The 17,465-nt window shown below is 39.4% G+C and overlaps 1 protein-coding gene and 1 long non-coding RNA gene across 7 annotated transcripts in view; one reads left to right on the top strand and one right to left on the bottom strand.

Moving 5' to 3' along the window:
* The window catches only part of LOC121524122 (involucrin-like), an 85,313-nt gene that overhangs the window by 50,036 nt on the left and 17,812 nt on the right, over window positions 1–17,465 (top strand). Inside the window, exon 1 of one of the 6 annotated variants that reach the window (XM_041809342.1) lies at window positions 13,621–13,651. The exons of 4 other annotated variants lie outside the window; for them this stretch is intronic. The gene's annotated coding sequence lies outside the window, so the exon portion shown is untranslated. Of the gene's footprint in view, window positions 1–13,620; window positions 13,652–17,465 lie in introns of those variants that run through there. One more of the 6 variants, XM_041809345.1, reaches the window with a different exon arrangement.
* The window catches only part of LOC121524123, a 34,279-nt gene that overhangs the window by 7,240 nt on the left and 9,574 nt on the right, over window positions 1–17,465 (bottom strand). The window lies entirely within an intron of this gene.

Below are 17,465 nucleotides of genomic sequence, written 5' to 3'. Positions count from 1 at the left end.
ACTAGGCTTTAGCAGAGAAACTGGGAAGTGTACAGAGCAGTTGTGTTTGTAGCTGCTCCTCTGACCTTGGCAGTGCTAGCACCAGCGACCTTCAACCTCTTTCCAGATTAACACTTAGTTAGATGTGAGTGTAACCGACACAGAATCTGATCAATGTTATCCCCATTTCTTAGATCAAAATGGTGCTAAACCGCACCATTCCCATGAGATGCTATCAGTTTGCAGTTGTTTATATCCACTTTAAGAGCTTTTTTAAGGCAAGGCAATAGTTATTAAGACTATGGCTTCAAGTGGTGGGTGACTGCGTTACAGTTTAGATGGAGCGTTTGACCAGGATTGTGAAACTGAAGTGATTTAAAATGTTATTAATTGGTTTACCCGACTTGCAATTCTGGTATAGACTCCAAAGGAATCCGACTTTAGCTGCTTGGCTGGCTAATCACGTTCATCCCTAGTTAAAACACACCTTTAACAGTCATTTAAGCCATTATAATACTAAATTCAAATCGTATTGCTCTGTTGCAGCACACAGCCTGCCATAAAGCCCCAGAAACTGCCATTAAGATGCTGTACAAAGAAAGCACACTCACTCCATGCTGCAGTAAGACATCAAACTTGGAGAGAACATTTTGCTGTAAAATCTGGTGCATAAGCTGCACTTTAAATATCTATTCTGCCATATAAAAAGTAGGCTGCAGCTTATACACTAGGAAGGCTCAAGTATGAAATACTGACACACAACGGCATTACCGTTACACACTGCACAGACATAACACAATTAAAAATTAATCCCCATTCACTGTATATTGCAAGCGGTTGCTTTGGCTTCACTGCTCAGAATTTACTGGAAGACACAGGCCCAGTGACATGGAACACACCAGTGAAGGTTGGCACCACCTCTTTCCCCCTTCATTAGGTCATAAATGCACATTGAAAGGAAATGGTCAGCACACTCTGAAGTAAATAAAGCGTGTAGAGCACTGGTTGACTGAGAACAGACATCAGTAAGGACAACAGGTGAGATCTGTGTCATCACTGCTGGCAGAGCACACAACTACTTTATTATAGCCAGTAGATGCGCAAAATCCATATGGCAACAAACAGATGGTGCTAGAACAGTGACACGGCACGTTCTAGACTTTGTCGAACAGAATAGAAACTGTTACCCAGGAGGATGATTTAAACCATTTTCCCTTTCTGGAGATGTTGAAATAGACTGCAGGTGATATTCAGTAACCTCACTGCTCTTAACACCAGAACAAAACACGCTGATTATAGGACTCAAACTGAGCTGTTGTCTGTCACATATCACTCGGATACACTACCTCTATTTACCCACCACACTGGTTGGTAGTGAGAGCTATCAGTGGCATCATATATGCCTCCTGTGAACGTTACAGCTCATGAATTTCAACCAGTGATGACAATGTTGCAAAAATCCATTTCAAGGCAGAAATTACACCAGTGAGTGTATTGATACCAATTTACTACCCAGCACTTTAATTTACTGTTATTATTGCTTAAGGTTTAAAGTTTTTGGTCACACTGTTAATATGAATTGCTGTTCATCTTACCTGATTTAATCCTATGATTTGTAAAAAGTTGCTGTTTTGACTTATTGATATGAAAACTTTCATAATGAAAAGGTTGAAAACAACCACTGGACTTCAACAGGTTCAGTAGTTATGCATCATGCATCTACTGCAATGCATGCTGGGAGAAGCTCAAGCACCCTCTGACCCTGTGAAGGACAAATGCGTACAGAAAATGGACCGATTCATGGAAGGTATTCATAATGTGTGAAATATTTACTTCAGGGAAATGCTTTAAGGCCAGATTTCCTGTGCATAAAGGGGCTGATTGAACCGGCTGGGCAAACAGTTTAATGTTGAGCTGAGAATGTCAGTTTACTGAGAGACTGTCAATGTTATCACAGCTGAATGGATTTGAGTTTCAGCTCGCACAATGCTGCTGCTGCGCCTCACTTCGATTCAGGAAAAACTCACTATTGATGAGGCTACAGGAAAAAGATCCGCTGTAATACACATTACCAAGTCCATTTGAATACAAAATAAGAGCACGTACACACATTACAAAGACGGTGATGACGCAAGGTTTTCTGTCCTCATCTGACCATGAGAGCTCAGCATTCACACACTGAGGGCTCCTTCTGAATCCAAATCCTGTGACCTCTGACGCAGACGGTGTTAATAATTCACACACACACAGTCCAAGGACAGAGATGACACCAGCATTACTACTCTCCTCTCCTCGCCACCATAAATCATCCCCATCCTAAATCCTACTCATGCAGTTATTTATTCTTAATAGAGGCTGCATACTGACCCTGAACTCTGCTGTATTTGCATTATTGAATAATGTACAGGGCACAAGCTACAGTTTTCTGCTTCATAGCTCAAAATGATAATAATTTATCTGCAAACACTGACAGGGCCATTGATCAATACCAAGGACTGAATGATCAGCTGGGTCACTTTCCTTTTTGCAAGCTTGTTTTGTAGAAAAACAAACCATGCAACTAAGTGAGAGAGGGTCGATATCTTTGTTGATCACTTAACTACAAAATGATAAATTAGTTTGAAATCCTTGGTTTTAAGGGTTAACTGGTTTTCATTCAAATTAGTCTACACATAAATATTAATGTTATTAATCTTTTCATCAAGCTCCTTAAATTGCAAAGCTAATGGACTGGCCAGTCTCTGAGTCTGTCATCAGGCAGATTCATCTTGCAAAGCTCCGGTCACGGTCAGAGAATGACCAAACCAGTCAGCATCGTGTGAGGAGGAGGCGGTGGCTATTATTTTGGTTGAGCTCATAAGCTTGTGAACAATGGCTTCCAGTGAAGAGATTAGCATGAATTCAGCTATAGCAGCAGTTTTACCAGAACATTTCTTCAATAAAAGATGGGCAAAGAGCACTGAAAGCCTTTCTTGGTGAAAAAAATGAGAGAGGGATTTACCAAATGGCTCAAATGATAGTTAACACTGATAACAGCTTCCTGACAGGCTTGTGTTATGAAGTTTACTCCCTGGGGTGGTACATGCATACTGCATCATGTTTTGTTGTTCTAAATGGCTCGAAATGAATGTGATAGCCAGAACATTCATCTTATCACCTTTCAAAACACTGTGTATGGGGTGTTGACTTGATAAATGTGAACGATATCCCATAACATGGATATATGAAATGGTCTGTCTGGAGTGATGGTTATGAATCTCCGTTTTCAGTCTAAATACCTTCTTTTTTAAATGCTAATCAACAAATGTAAGCATGCCCACACTGACCTTAGATGATGAACATAGCTCAGAATAAACCTGATAAGAATCACATTGTTTATGCTTTCGTTTGAGCATGTTGGAATGCAACTGTTAGTCAACTACTGCTCCACCCTAGCTTAAGTAACAGCTAGCATGACTTTACCCATTGTTATTCAGCAACCTTTAAGACACCCGTTATAGAATTATAGATATTTCCTACTTTTAATGATCAAACTCTTCTTAGTAGATTAAGGGCCTGTGTAGCCTTTTTTTTGCAATGGCAGTGCTCAATTTCAACACAAAGCCAATGCAGCCCTCCGTTTTTTAGTGCTCAGCATCGTGAGAGCAAAAACGCCTGCTGTAAATAATGTTTATTTTTGTCACCACACTCACAGCACTCTCTGTTGAAAAAAGTTAAACTTTTGGATCAGTGCCATGCTCATCAATGTCACTTCTCCCTGAGTGGCCAATCAAAATTAAGAGAGGGCAGGTCTGAGTGTTTCACACCAAAATGTAGACTTTAGCCTCTAGCCCTAACCTGAAATGTGTGTTAAAGAAAAGAGATGGACAGTAGAAGGAAAGGGCTGGTTTTCATGACAGGTGACTCAAGCTGGCACCCCCCGCCAGCTGGCGTTGCAGCTGGCGAGTCCTAGCTTTGTTAAGAGTTCAGTTTTAGTTAAATGGATCAGCATCCCAGTACATTTCTGACCTCTTTAATGTCTACACCCCCTTTATGATCCCTGAGGTCTGCTGATCAGCTTCAGCTCGTCGTCTGAAAAACCAGAAGTGATTGAGCCTTTTCTGCATTGGCTCCTAAATAATGGAACAAATTACCTCTGGAAATCAAAACTTCCCCCACCCTACCAACTTTTATATCACATCTCAAAACTCAATTTTATATTTTGGCTTTTAAATCTGCATGAGAGTTGTGTAATCTCTGCCCTTTTATGTCTTTTTTTTCTTAATCTTTTTGTTTTATGGCTTTTAAGTTTTTTACGTGTTTTTATTCCTTTTATTGATTTCATGGTGTTTTTATTTGCTTTTCTATCTTCCTCCCAATGCTTTTATTTCTGCTGTGTTTGTGTTCTATCACCGTGTTTGTACAGTGCAGCACTTGTATGTTTTTAAAATGTGTTATATGAATGAAGTGGATTGGATTTGTTGGGTTTTAACCAAAAATAATGACTAGTATCATTCAAGTTTGTGGGTGTGGGTCAGCTGAAGAGTCTGTTAACTTACGCAAATCCACATGTTGTCACTCCCCTCAGTGACAGCTTTCCTGAGTATTGTGATGTCACTGAAAGGTGACAAGGCAGCCAATTCAGGCATGGTGCATGTAGGACTAATGGACCCCCAGAGACATTCTTTTTTTTACAATTTATTTGGGGTTTTTTGGGCTTTTAATGACAGAGTAAGACAGTGGATAGAGTTGGAAACATGGATGACAGAGTGGGGAGAGACATGTGGGAAAGTGCCACAAGCCTGATTAAGACCCAAACTGCTCGTGTACATGGGGCGCGCCTTAAACTGCTAGGCCATCTGTGGCATTTAAACACAGTTTAAACCCATTGTTTATCTCCTGCATGAAAACCAGGCCGAATCAATGAACTAAATAGGAACACAATGAAGGGAACATCATATTCCACTAATGGAAGAAGAGATGAGGCCCATCTTGTTAAGGGTACAGTTTCCAGATCTACAGCTGCTGCTTCTGTCAGGACAGGATTTCTTTACAAAAATGTAATTTTTAAGTGAGATTTTCTAAACAAAAGGAAACATGAAGCACACAGAGCTATTGAAAAACAATGTCACGGATATGGGGAAAGCAGAATTCAACTTTCGTAAACCATCAACAATAAACGCTGGTGAGAGATGCTCTTAAATTGATGTTGGCATTGGAAGTGATTGCAGGCTGTGGGCTCAGTCCCCAACACAGGACTGTTTTTGACTGCTTTAACAGCAAAACAAATGTAAACAGATTCCTCTAAGAAGTGTTCAAGTCTACTCACCTGTGCAGTAACAGCCTGGTAACTGAAAAGATTGCTTAAATCCACTGTCATTACAAATGATCCTATTAGTAACAACTTTAAATAGTCTACAGATGTTGGCTTATTAGAGGGTTGATTCTGAGATATTTGTTTAGTATTTAGCATTTTATTCAAAGTAGCAACAATGCAGAAAAAGGTCATCCATGCAAAGAGGAGATCATATCTATTACAGTTGTTTGTCAACCTTTGTTGTTGTTTTTTGGAGAGACTGAGGTCATAAATGACTCACTGTGCTTCACACTGAATACATTAACATTTAGCTTCAACTTTAATAAGCATAAGATGAAATGTTTCTGTTGGTGAGGAAACTTATCTTATCACAAATAATAAAATTAGATGCTTTCTAAATACGACAGTGATTCTCCTTAGCTAAGGAATTCCTCTGCCTTTGGGGAATCATTTGCAACAGTCTGAGCTACAGAGCCACTTCCTTAAAAGCATAAGAAGTGATCCCACCTTCATTCAACAAACAATTCAAAAGTTTTGTTCTTCTAAGAAACCGTCAAAGCTTGCATATTAACTCACTGCAAATCTGCATAATGATGTTATTTTAGTAAACGTAATACCTGTAAATGGCAAGTAAATTAGGGAAATGGTTTTATTTTCAGGCTTATATAACTGAAGTGTGTTGGAGTGTAGCTGCTTCATTATTTGTAGTCAACAGTTCAACAAGTCTAGAGAGAGGAAAAGGTGCTACTCTCTGATGTCATACGCTAAAAAAGGACACGTTTATGTTGTAGACATGAAATACAGACATGGAAAAGGAAGTTCTGCCTGGAAGTTTTCTATAACACTGGAAGTGCAGATAGGATTTCTAAGGACTACAAGATCATATTTCTTTATCAGCAATGCAACAGTTCCATCCGTCCATCATCTATACCAGTGATTTTCAAGGCACACCTAAGATCAAGCCAAAATCTAAAGGTACCCATCTTCATATCCATTCAAAAATCGTATATTTATTTGGTGTGAAGTTGTAGCATGACATACGATTGTTCAAATTCACAATGCAAACCTAGATATGCCTCACTTCACCATTTGGGAAGAACTGAATTACATAGATACGTGCTAAAATTTATGTTTTTGCAGCATGCATTTTAGCCATGCCAGCCTGTTCACAGTTCTTGTTTCAAGCATCTCCTGTAGCTAATCCAAACCTTTTTGTACAAAATTATCCAAAATACATGCATAGAAAATAGAGGTGAGGGAGAAAGTGACAAAAACACAAAATAAAGCATAAAATATTTCCCTTTTCTAAGAGGTTGTTCATTTTTTTATATTTTGATACTCTATGTTATTGAAAGTTTTAAAATGATATGATGGTCACAGTGGTTATCTCTGTCATTGGTGGAATCTTAGATACCACTGCAAACATTCAAAGTATCTTTGGCCATAGCAGTCAGGCATGGTTGGACAGAATTCCAAAGGCACATCTTGATTTGCCTCAAAGCAAACCAGTGGGCCTTGCCACACTATTTGAGAACCACTGATCTACACTGAGATCCCATACGTGCAAACTCCACACTGAAAGGCCCTGACACGTGCAGTTCCTCTCTAAATCTTTCTTTTATCACAGGCACTGCTTTGTTAGAGGAGGATTATTCTCATTCCTGATCCACTTCTCATGAAAATCAACTTCTCTGTCATGAATTTCACATTGAGAAAGCACAGAAACTGCCCGAAGGAACACATAAATGGTTTCATTTTGCTAACCAACCCTTGCGTTTGACACTAGATGGAAGATGCTAACCAGGGAAAAAAGGTCTTCAAACAGGTCAAACTGTATTCACATTCATTCATGTAGATTTTCTTCTTTCAGAGCCTGAGTGTCCAGAAGCATCTGATGGTTAATTCATGAATAAAAACAGAGGCCCAGCTCAGTCTTAATGTTTTATCACACTGCTTCACTGATTCTCTTCTTATTCTCTCCAATCCACTGAGTTTGTCCTTCACAACAAGCAGTGTAATTGCTGTATGAGCATATTTATTCATATTTGCTCTGTTATTTGCTGACTTGCTCATGTTCTGAGTAATAATGTTAATAACATTAAATGAAAAGCTTGTGGCTTGTTCCAATTCTTTTCTAGTTTAATATTTTATCTTTAATGCTACTTTAAAACTAACAGAATTGAATGGTGTACTGTCACTGCTGCACGAGATTAGATTTTATATGAAATATCTCAAAAACCTCTTTCTGGTTTCAAAATGTTCATTCTGGCTGCAGTAGAAGAACAATAAGCTCCCCACAGATGCACTGAAACACTGTTAATTTAAAGTATCAGTGTTATGAATGTGTTGTAGCTGTTGGCTATGGCGTCTTCTCTACTGACAGGAGCTCCACATCTTACAACTATAACTGGTGGTGTATGTGTCTGTGTTGAATTGCATGCTACAGCTGCTACATTGCTACATTTGTCCTCGACACCTCTTAAGCCTGTTTTATGCTCGACACATCTGCTAGGTCACGAGTGTCTGTGCGTTGAACGTGATGTCAAATATTAAGACACGCCCCTTCGCGGAGGTCCCGTGCGGCCAATTTCTGTCTGGCCACACACATCCCTGAAATTTTTACAGACGCGGACACGGCAGACGTCAAAATGGCATTTAACACGTTACAGATGTGATTCTTGAAGACACTGCAACCTAGCTTGTGGGATAATATCAGTTTGTGGCGAAAAGGAAGCCGGCGCTAGGTATAAAGGCACCAGACGTTTCCATATCATGATTCTGCATCAGTTTTTGTCTGTGCAGCCGTCGATACAGAAAGCAAGACTTCTTGGGTGTACTGTTTCCAAACTGGTGCCATGAAAAATTCATAAATATGTACAGATTTTCTATAAAATCCTCAAGTCACACCAAGCTATCCTTTGGGGACTTTTGCTGCGTTCCATTTACCTCAAAAGTCAGATGTTGGGAGTCGGGAATGACATCACATGTAAGTTGAATGTGTTCCATTTGCTACGAGCTCATAAGAGTAATGGTGCTTTTCATTTAATCCCGGAACTTGGAACTTGCCAGTCAGATAAATCATCAAAAATGTGCCCTGAAAGTTGGAGCAACCCCTAGTACCCCCAGTTACAAACTCATAGCAACAGCGACATCTACCATTTGAGTTAAAAGGAACGCAGCATTGGTGACAGAGCTGGACTTTGTTAAAACATGGCCACAAGGGAACGTATTTGGATGAGATAATACTCCTGCTCCATGATCCCCCATCAAAGTAAGCTCTCTTTAAAGCACTTCTCCGTACTCAGATTAAACAGAAGAGGATCGAAATGAAGATGTGTCACACGTTGCTGTTCAGAATCATTCACTGAGAAATCCCGGTTTAATTGCTGTTTTGTCAGCTGTAGTTGCTGGTGCGGTGTAAACATGTTTGAACATGGGACTATCTCTGCGTAGCCAGCATCACAAGGTAGGTGGGCCATGTGGTGCTTTTTTAAAGCTCCACAAAAAAGTGCTCTGTAACTAAGTCAACAGGCACAGCTTCAATGCTCCCCTTATTGAGCTGTTTGCTTATCACTGCACACACGCACTGGTGCGCAGAGATACTGAGCCATTATGCAGTTTTTTTGGGGAAAAATCTTTTTATACAAATTGGCCTTATTGCATTAAGCATCTAATGATGAGGACGGTAACAACTTGGCCTAAATAGAGTAAAGATTAGCCTACTATCTGTGAGAGCTGATGGAGTGTACTGCAGTTTTTATGATGCACAAACTTTCCAGGGATCAGGAAACAATTGCACCCCTGTGTAATGAGTAAGGAAATTTTCAGGTCTGAATGTGCTTTACCAAGAAATTTCTCTCTACAAATAGTATATTTTTGTTATCCTTTTCCAGTAGAGTGCACAGGGCCATTACATTGACTCGTTTACCCCTTATAGAGCTGGAACTGATTAAAACAAGTAGTAATCTGAACTTCTAGGCATGGTTAAGTTAATTATTTTTACAACAGAGTATGCCTTTTAAGACCTTTTTAAGTAGATAATTCTGGCACCAGGGTGCGCCTGATGAGGGCTACAAGTCGAAACGCATTGGTCGAACAAAGTTGTTCTCTTAACTGCAAGTGTTGCTGGAGATTTCTTTAAGACCATGTTAAGACCCAAACTAAAAAAACTAATACCCTTCTTGCACCACATAGCATTGGTGAATTTTGGATATTTATGTTGGGCTGAAGGCTTTGATTCCCACTGTCCCAAATAAGTCTAAAAGGATTTTAGAAGTTGACTTATAGCAGCTGTTTCCTGTTTTTAAGACTGTAAGGCCAAATTTCTTTTCATTTGCATTTGCATTTCCCTTCTCTCTTCTGTGTGCAGTTTGTGAATGTGTAAGTGATGTGCTGCAATAAATGCTTTTAAAATTGCTGTAAATGTTATGATTGGTCACCTGGGTGAAAAATCAAAACAAAAACGGCTAAAAAGACAGTGTAAGTTGGTAAAAATTACTCAGTCATCTACCCATCAAAGCACCATCTTCACTTTTAGACATTTTACAAGTAGAAGTAAGACTTTTTAATGACCCTAACTATTAAAAATCTATTTAATGCTTTCAGGAACCCTGTCAGTGAAGGACAAGAGAACAATAAATGCAAAGGCACAGTTCAAAATTATATCAAGTTAATATTAATATAAAAGCAAAGAGGGGAAACTGGACCCAATGTAAGATAACATGGTAAAACTTCTAAGATTAAGGTTATTTTTGAATCATCTTTCACAAATGTCCCATACTTCTGAAGAGCAGGTACTGCATGTAGGGGTTCACTGTGACGGCCCTGCACAATCGGGTATGTTTTAATAAAGATCTCACAGCTGACCTTTAAAGGGTCCTCAAAAACATTTAAAGATTATTTAGTAAAATGTAAAATAAAAGATCCCTCTACTTCTGAGCCACCTCCGAAGAAGCAGCAGCAGCAGCTTTGTGGGGAAATGAGACAAAGTTCAGCGTTTACTTTGACATAAAGTTTAGGGCATTTCCGTTTCACCTCCCATGCAGTCTGTGATCTGTGAACAGTAGGAGGATGATAACAAGCTTAAAGTGCCAGAGGAGGAACTCTGGGGGCACAGCCACAAAGGGCCTGATGCGAAAAAGTGAGAAAATCCTTCTGACAGCTGGGAGTTTAAATACTCTGGACTGTTTCCAAACTGCTCACTGCTCTTTGTGTCTGTTTCACAATATGATGAATACACATGATTTTCTGTGTGCCTGTACCTATGAGAACACATAATTAATGGTGTTCAGGTTTTTGCCAAGGATCAGATTTGCTGTTGCCCATGGAAACAGCTGAATGGTAACCACTGGTAACGTAAACATTCAGAGCAGTGAAGATGGACAAAGAGGGATGCTGCTGCTGATAACGTACAAACACAATACCATACAGATGGACAAAAACGTATATTTCCATAAAATGTTTCTAATGTCCTTCGGCTCTCTTTCTACAATGTGACTTAATAGAGAACACTACGTTATGTAACAGTGGTAAATCTTGATCGATATGATCAGACTCTGTTGAATAGTCTTTTCTGTTATTTACACACAGTCCATACCACTTTACATATCCAGCTTGACCTGTCAGTCACAGAATTCATAATTAAACCTTTACTGTAAAGGGTCAAGCCTGAGCATATGCAGGATGCCTGAAGCGTACTTGAAACACCAATGACTTATTTATTAATTCAGTTCCAGATTAGATTTACTTTAAAGTAATTTTGAATAAAAATGATCCAACCTAAAATCATTAAATGTCAGACTACTTTCATGTAGGGATGCACAACATTGAGCTGAGCAGATTTACTTTGATCATTTCCAATTTACCCCCAACAAAAATAAATAGAAGTTTCCCCCTTATTACAAATAAAACACAACAACAGATTGAGCTAACCAAAAAGCTGCTGACTGGAACTCAAGCTATTATACTAACTCTTTTAACAGGGTCCAAACAAAGTCCCCAGTTAACTCTTGAGCCCAGCTTAGACCAAAGATTTGCGATGCAACAAGTCAGTTGAAGAATGTTGAACTGAGCTGTTGTAGCTTATATCCAGCCAGCTGACTGTGTTTCCTGTGATACAGTTTGAAAAGATCAGAGCTAAATGTTGAAGTTTCAAGCAGATAAATGTGAAATGGAACTCTAGTTTGGATAGGCTATGAATGCCAACAAATTTCTCTTCAAAGTAGAACACTTTGTGCGACAAAGTCATGCTGAGAATTTTGGAATCGATAAAATCTATTTTTTCCCAGGTGATAAACCTTGCCCAAAATTAAAGAAATTTGTGCTTGATATTGATTATTTCTTTGTTGTAACAATGCTTCTTGGCAATACATTTTTTTAACCAATGGAGAGCCTGTTGATTTCCCTTTTAAATGGTGCCACATTTGTAAGGAACATGCATTTAGGGGATTAGCAGCAGGGCTGAGGGTGGGTTGTGCCGATGAAAAATCTGCCAAAATTTCTCAACCGATGCCAAACAGACTCTTGTTTTGACACCCCAAGAAAGCAGTTTCCTCACCATGTCAGCACTTAGAAACTGTAGGCTGTCTACTACAGATTTGTAGTCAAGGTTTGCAGGACAGTATGGCCAACAGCTCTCTGTCCACAGGGCTCACAGGGCTGCTAGGAGGCTGGCCATGACTGCCCTTCATCGTAAGGCCTGTTTGCACTGGTGCTGGCAACATGTGCACTGGATTTCGAACATGTGGAGGAACGTTATGTTCAACGATGAGTCCAGATTCCACCTATGGCAGCTGGATCATAGGGTCAAAGTGTGGAGAAGTCTAGGTGAATGCTTTGGGGATTGCTGCAGTGATAGAGTAACATATTTTGATGGAGGCAGTGTGATGGCGTGGGGCGGCATCTCCCTTACTGGGAAACAAGGCTTCTCATCATTGGAGGCAATCTCAATGCAGATATTGAGATGAGATTCAACCCCATTGAACACTTGTGGGATCAGCTAGGGCATGCTGAGTAGGTGCCAGGCTGTCATGGCTGTGTATGGTTCTTCCACACACTACTGAGGCTCCTGTTTGTTAATTGAATAAATTGTTAAATTGCCAATATATCTTGTTTCTTCATACTTTAATAATCCAATCCACCAAATAACACCAAACAAGAATCAATGGCAGAATAGGCTGTTTGGCATTGGTAGAGAAGATTTGGAAATTTTTTCATAGAAATTAACAGGCTTTCCAACAAGATAAGATTTAGGAACCACAGTACCTCAAAAACAAATCACTGTAAACTGAGTGACTGTGTTGTTGCCATAGAAATAACATGTCAGTGTCCCCTGTTGCAGCAGTGTGAACTGGCAGGCTTTCAAAATGTTGCAGAGTGGCCGTCCCTAGCTGTTGAGAGTTTTAGCTTGTTTCATTGCAAATCTTTAGTGTGAATTAGACATGATTTGAGTTAGAATAAACAAACTTTCAAACATCTTACAAAACAAAAATCAAGTTCCAGATCAATAATCCAAGAACACATTAGCAGGAGTTTCAGCATTATTTCATCATCACTCTTCCTCATACCTTTCTATATATCTTGGCAAACATCTCTACAGCTAACACACCAAATTACACACTTGGTCTAACAGGGGCTTGAGCCTGCAACCCACAGGTTCATACCAAGTCCTTACAGACAGAGCTACTACCTCCCGACCCCTACCAAAAACCACAGACACATTTCTAATTTTGTGCTCTATTTTGAACTCACTGTCTGTCAGCAGGTTGTTACAGAGCTGTTTGTAGTTCTCTAAAAGGCACAGAAGCTTGGCTCTACTTGTGATAGTAAAAATACATTTACATAGAATGTGTAAGTAATCCAAAGTAATTATATCTTTGTCTATATTTGAAAAATAATACATCTCACATTAATGGTAGAATCAAATCTTGTTTTTCTGTTTGTGTCTGTTTATAAAACATATACTAGTAGAGTATCAGATACATTCTAGGACAGGACAGGAACAAATCTGTGTTCTTTACAGTAGAAGGTGTGTAGATATCAGTATTTGTATCAGCTAAAATGAATTTGGATATATCATATACTGATATATAAATACAATATCATGCATTCTTATTTTCACGACCTTAAAGTCTGCTGGAAAAAAAACTCAACTCCAAGTTGAACTGTAAACAGAAATCGCTAAAACTAAAAAATGTAGATGTTTAAATGATTATAACCGAGGATAAAAGCTTGATCTTCTTTCTATGACCTAAACTCCTCTGCCCTCTTTCAAATCTCCTTCTTTTCTTCTCGCCTTTGCTTTACCCATTTCTCCCCTCCCCCCTCTCTTCCCTTCCCCAGCATGGCCGTGCCGAGTTTTCCTGGGAAGGAATCAATGTAAGTCTCCTTGTTTAATCTCTTACTTCTCTTCCTGATGTTTCCCCCCTCCATCACTCACCCGCTACCTGGGTTTTGAGTACATAAGTTGACATCCAACTTGTTTATCCTCCCCCTCTACTTGCCACTTTCTTATCTCCCTCTCCCACTCCCTCTCTCTTATCCCCCCTTTTTCTTTTTCTCCCCATAAACTCTCCCTCCTTTCCGTCTCCTCTCTCGGCCCTCTGCTAATCTACTGTCCTGCAAGCTTCATATATATACAGAGTCACAGATAACAGGCTGTAATAAGCTTATCTTCTCCTCGACTGAAGCCTGCGTACAAGTCCCAGTTTTACTGAAAGCTCTGCATGATGAAGTGCAATGCTACTCAACTGTTTCTGTACTTTCAGCAGAAATTTTTTGCACAATGTGGATTTTTGTTGACGCAAGTATGCTTGGAGGCAAATCATCCTACACGCGCACACTTCTGTTTAAAGCAACCGCAGTCTGGAGAAATATTTTATGAACAAAGCACTCTCTGACCTTAAGTGACTCTGTTTGACTGTTTAATTCAAGTACTTATGGTATGTTATTCTGGCCAGGAAATGACAAGTTTAGCTTCACTGCTAGGAAAGTTGCTTGCTAAAAAAGTAGCTGCTGTTAAGCTTGTCTGGCAGCCTGTCATGCTCTATTTAACAGGGTACATTTTATCTATAATGATACATCAAAGCCCTGGGTGACATGTATTCCCCCCAGTGCTTCCTCCTTATACTCAGTCAAAGTTGTAAATGTGGCATTTTCCAGTTAATGCTTTGTAAACTGTGGGCTCCTTGCACACCTAGCAACAAAGGACAAAGTTAGTACGCAAACTAAGTTGTGTTTCTGTACATTTTAAAGATGCAGCACTGTTAGCTCTGCTAGTACTCCAGAGACTTCCCAATATTCTGCTCCGAAATCAGTGTATTAACTAACTTTGATACTGGCAGGAGGGATGACTCGGTTAATCTGACTTTGAAACCTACCATCTGACTTAAATTAACAGTTAATGCTTTTATTGACTTAAGTCTGTGAGACCCTGCGTCTATTTGGGACAGGCTTCAACATGAGACGCCTCATTATTTTACAAGTGAAACTCATGCACAGAAAAGGTAGGAAAGACATCAGAATTGATAAGGTGCATCAATCTTCAGTATGATTCTGGTAAAAATGCAATAATAGCAATGGCCAATGTATACCACAGCAACAATAAAAGTCCTTGATACCCAATATTAAAATATATCCCCTTGTTCAACATCAAAAGTTGAAGTCAATTCTTGCACACCCTTTTAGTTAAATATTAGAAGCTGAAATGTTGCCATTGCTTTTGAACACTTTTACTACTGCATGGGAGCATTTGGTTACAAAGTTGAATTGAGATCTGTATTTTCTCTTTAAACTTATGACTCATTCTAAGGCCGAAGACACACTTGCAGTTAACAGTGTGTATACAGACAGACTGTAGCTGCCACATCTTCCCACTGACTTACTGGCTGTGCACATCCTCAAGAATGAATGCGATGCAGACTGGTAGAGGCTGTGTAGAGGCAGAAGCCATGTGACGAGTTACACAGCAGCAGAGACAAAAAAGGCTGAAAATTTTAGAGACAAACTGCTAAATCGAGTCCAGAATTATCATCATGTATCTGGTGTGTTATTGTCACTGCACAGAGACAATCATACTGTATCTGTCTACCAAGCTAGTACGGATAAATACAGTTGTGTCTGTTGACGTTTCAACCTGTAAAATTAATAAAAATAAGATAGGCGTTATATTTTAGTGACTGTAAACTGGTGACTATCAGTCAAGTGTGTTTGTGGCTGTTTGTATTAGTTTAGTTTTCAATAAAAGCGAGGATATTTTGACATGATAACAGTAAAACTTGAGTAAGGGGCACAGACTGCCCAGTGGGAGGATCATGCCCAATGTACCATTGCAGCCCAGGTTCAAGTCCGGCCAGTGGCTCTTTCACCACATGTCATTCCCCACTCTCTCATCTCTGTTTCCGGCTCTATCCACAGTCCACAGCCCCCCAAAAATCTTAAAAAGCTGCTGTAACAATGACATCTATGAACACAGTCGGCTGAAAGTCACTGGTTAATATGGTCACTATTCAAGCCAAAAATCTGTTGTGTTAAGTTCGTGCACAGAGAAAAATGGTTTTAGTTTACATCCCACACATCAGGTCGCTGTGTACAACCTGAGCTCCCTTGTGTGGTGGTGTTCTCCAGTAACACATGTCATGTATAGTCAAGTTTATTTACAGGATGCTCTTGATGCAGCCCAGCTGGACGCATACGCAAATACAAGGTGAAACAGCAAGAATATCTCTAGCCTTAAAACTTACATTCATTACAGTGAGCTGTCTAAAATACATGGAATAGCGTTGAAATTTATTTTTGTGTCTCGTTGCTTTTTCTGCATATTTTTGATCATATAATGTATTTCCACACTAAATGCAAAGGAGACTCAAACAGACATGTGCCTCTATTAGTCAAAATGTGCAGCATCGACAGGATAGTTTGTGGGTTTGGCCTTAAATTAGGAAGGATCTTTATTTGAAATTTTGCAGAGTGTAGTCTATGTCTCCCTCCATGAATGTGTTTAGAGTCAATGACAAATATCTTTATTTATCTCAAAATAAGCATGTAGAAATAAAACCCTGAAGCAGCTTATTAGCTGTGCTGTTAACAGAAAAAATAAAGCACAAGTGCCGTGCTCAATTCAGTAGGTTCTGTTTAACTGGTTTGAATTATTAGAGCGCACAGTGCTGCCACACATGCTGTTTACATTATTCCTGTCTGGAACTCAGTTGTTTTAAACTGGAAAAGAGGAATTAATTTGCCCCAAAATACTAAAACAACAACACAGCTACTTTGTTAAATTACTAAATTGTATAATGTTTTTGTTTCAAGCAAAGTGCATGCTGCAGTGTCTAACACTGTGATTTGAACACCACAAAGGGACCAAATCACATCAGTTTTCTTTATAGAGTAATTAAAGCACTCTAACTCACAATATTACATCCCATCTAACAAAATCCCCCAGTGGTGCAGAGTCCACATGTTTTCCTGCTATTTTCCTCTGTAATTAGCTGTTGGTCAGACCTCATTAGGAGCCGGGCTCTGTCTCTGCGTTCATTAGTTTGCTGGTTGGTTTGCCATGAGCACCGGCGCCAGGCAGAAGAGTAAAAATAACATAAGCAGGTTGGTGAGATGTTGACCCCGGAGTATTTGGTTTATGTGTTTTTTCTTTTCTTTTCTTTTAGGGTTGTAGTTCCTTAAATATTGGCTCTATTCTTCAAGTAAAAGCAAAAAAAAAAAATTACTTTAAAAATAACTGGAACAAATTATCACACTGTCATCACAGAGACTTTACCAATGGTGACTGTGCCACAGACTTTATACAGTATGTGGGTTTAGCATTTTTGCCATGGATTGTTGACTGTTGTTATGAAAGCTTGTATTGGGCTGTTTTGCCTGCATTTTTTTAAGCCAAAAGTGACTGTATTTGATATGAATGTGGACATTAGAAAGACTTCAGGTTTCTGTTGTTTCTGCCTTGGCTTCACTCTAAAACAGAATGAAACCTCCATGAGTGAAAACGAAGTCAATGAAGGAGTGTAAAAGACATTTCAGTTCCTTGAGTGTCCACTTGAGGCTAATTGCAAAAGCCAATGAATCTCTTGATGAGAGCAATCCATTTTGGAATTTTGCCCAAACAGTGCCAGCCCTGACACTGAGGGTAAAAACATTTACTCTAACTGAGCAGTGGTAAATGAGAAAGACGGGGTCTCAA

The sequence above is a fragment of the Cheilinus undulatus genome, linkage group 16 (genome assembly GCF_018320785.1).
Source record: "Cheilinus undulatus linkage group 16, ASM1832078v1, whole genome shotgun sequence".
NCBI lineage: Eukaryota > Metazoa > Chordata > Actinopteri > Labriformes > Labridae > Cheilinus > Cheilinus undulatus.
This window is presented reverse-complemented; position numbering and strand designations above follow the sequence as displayed.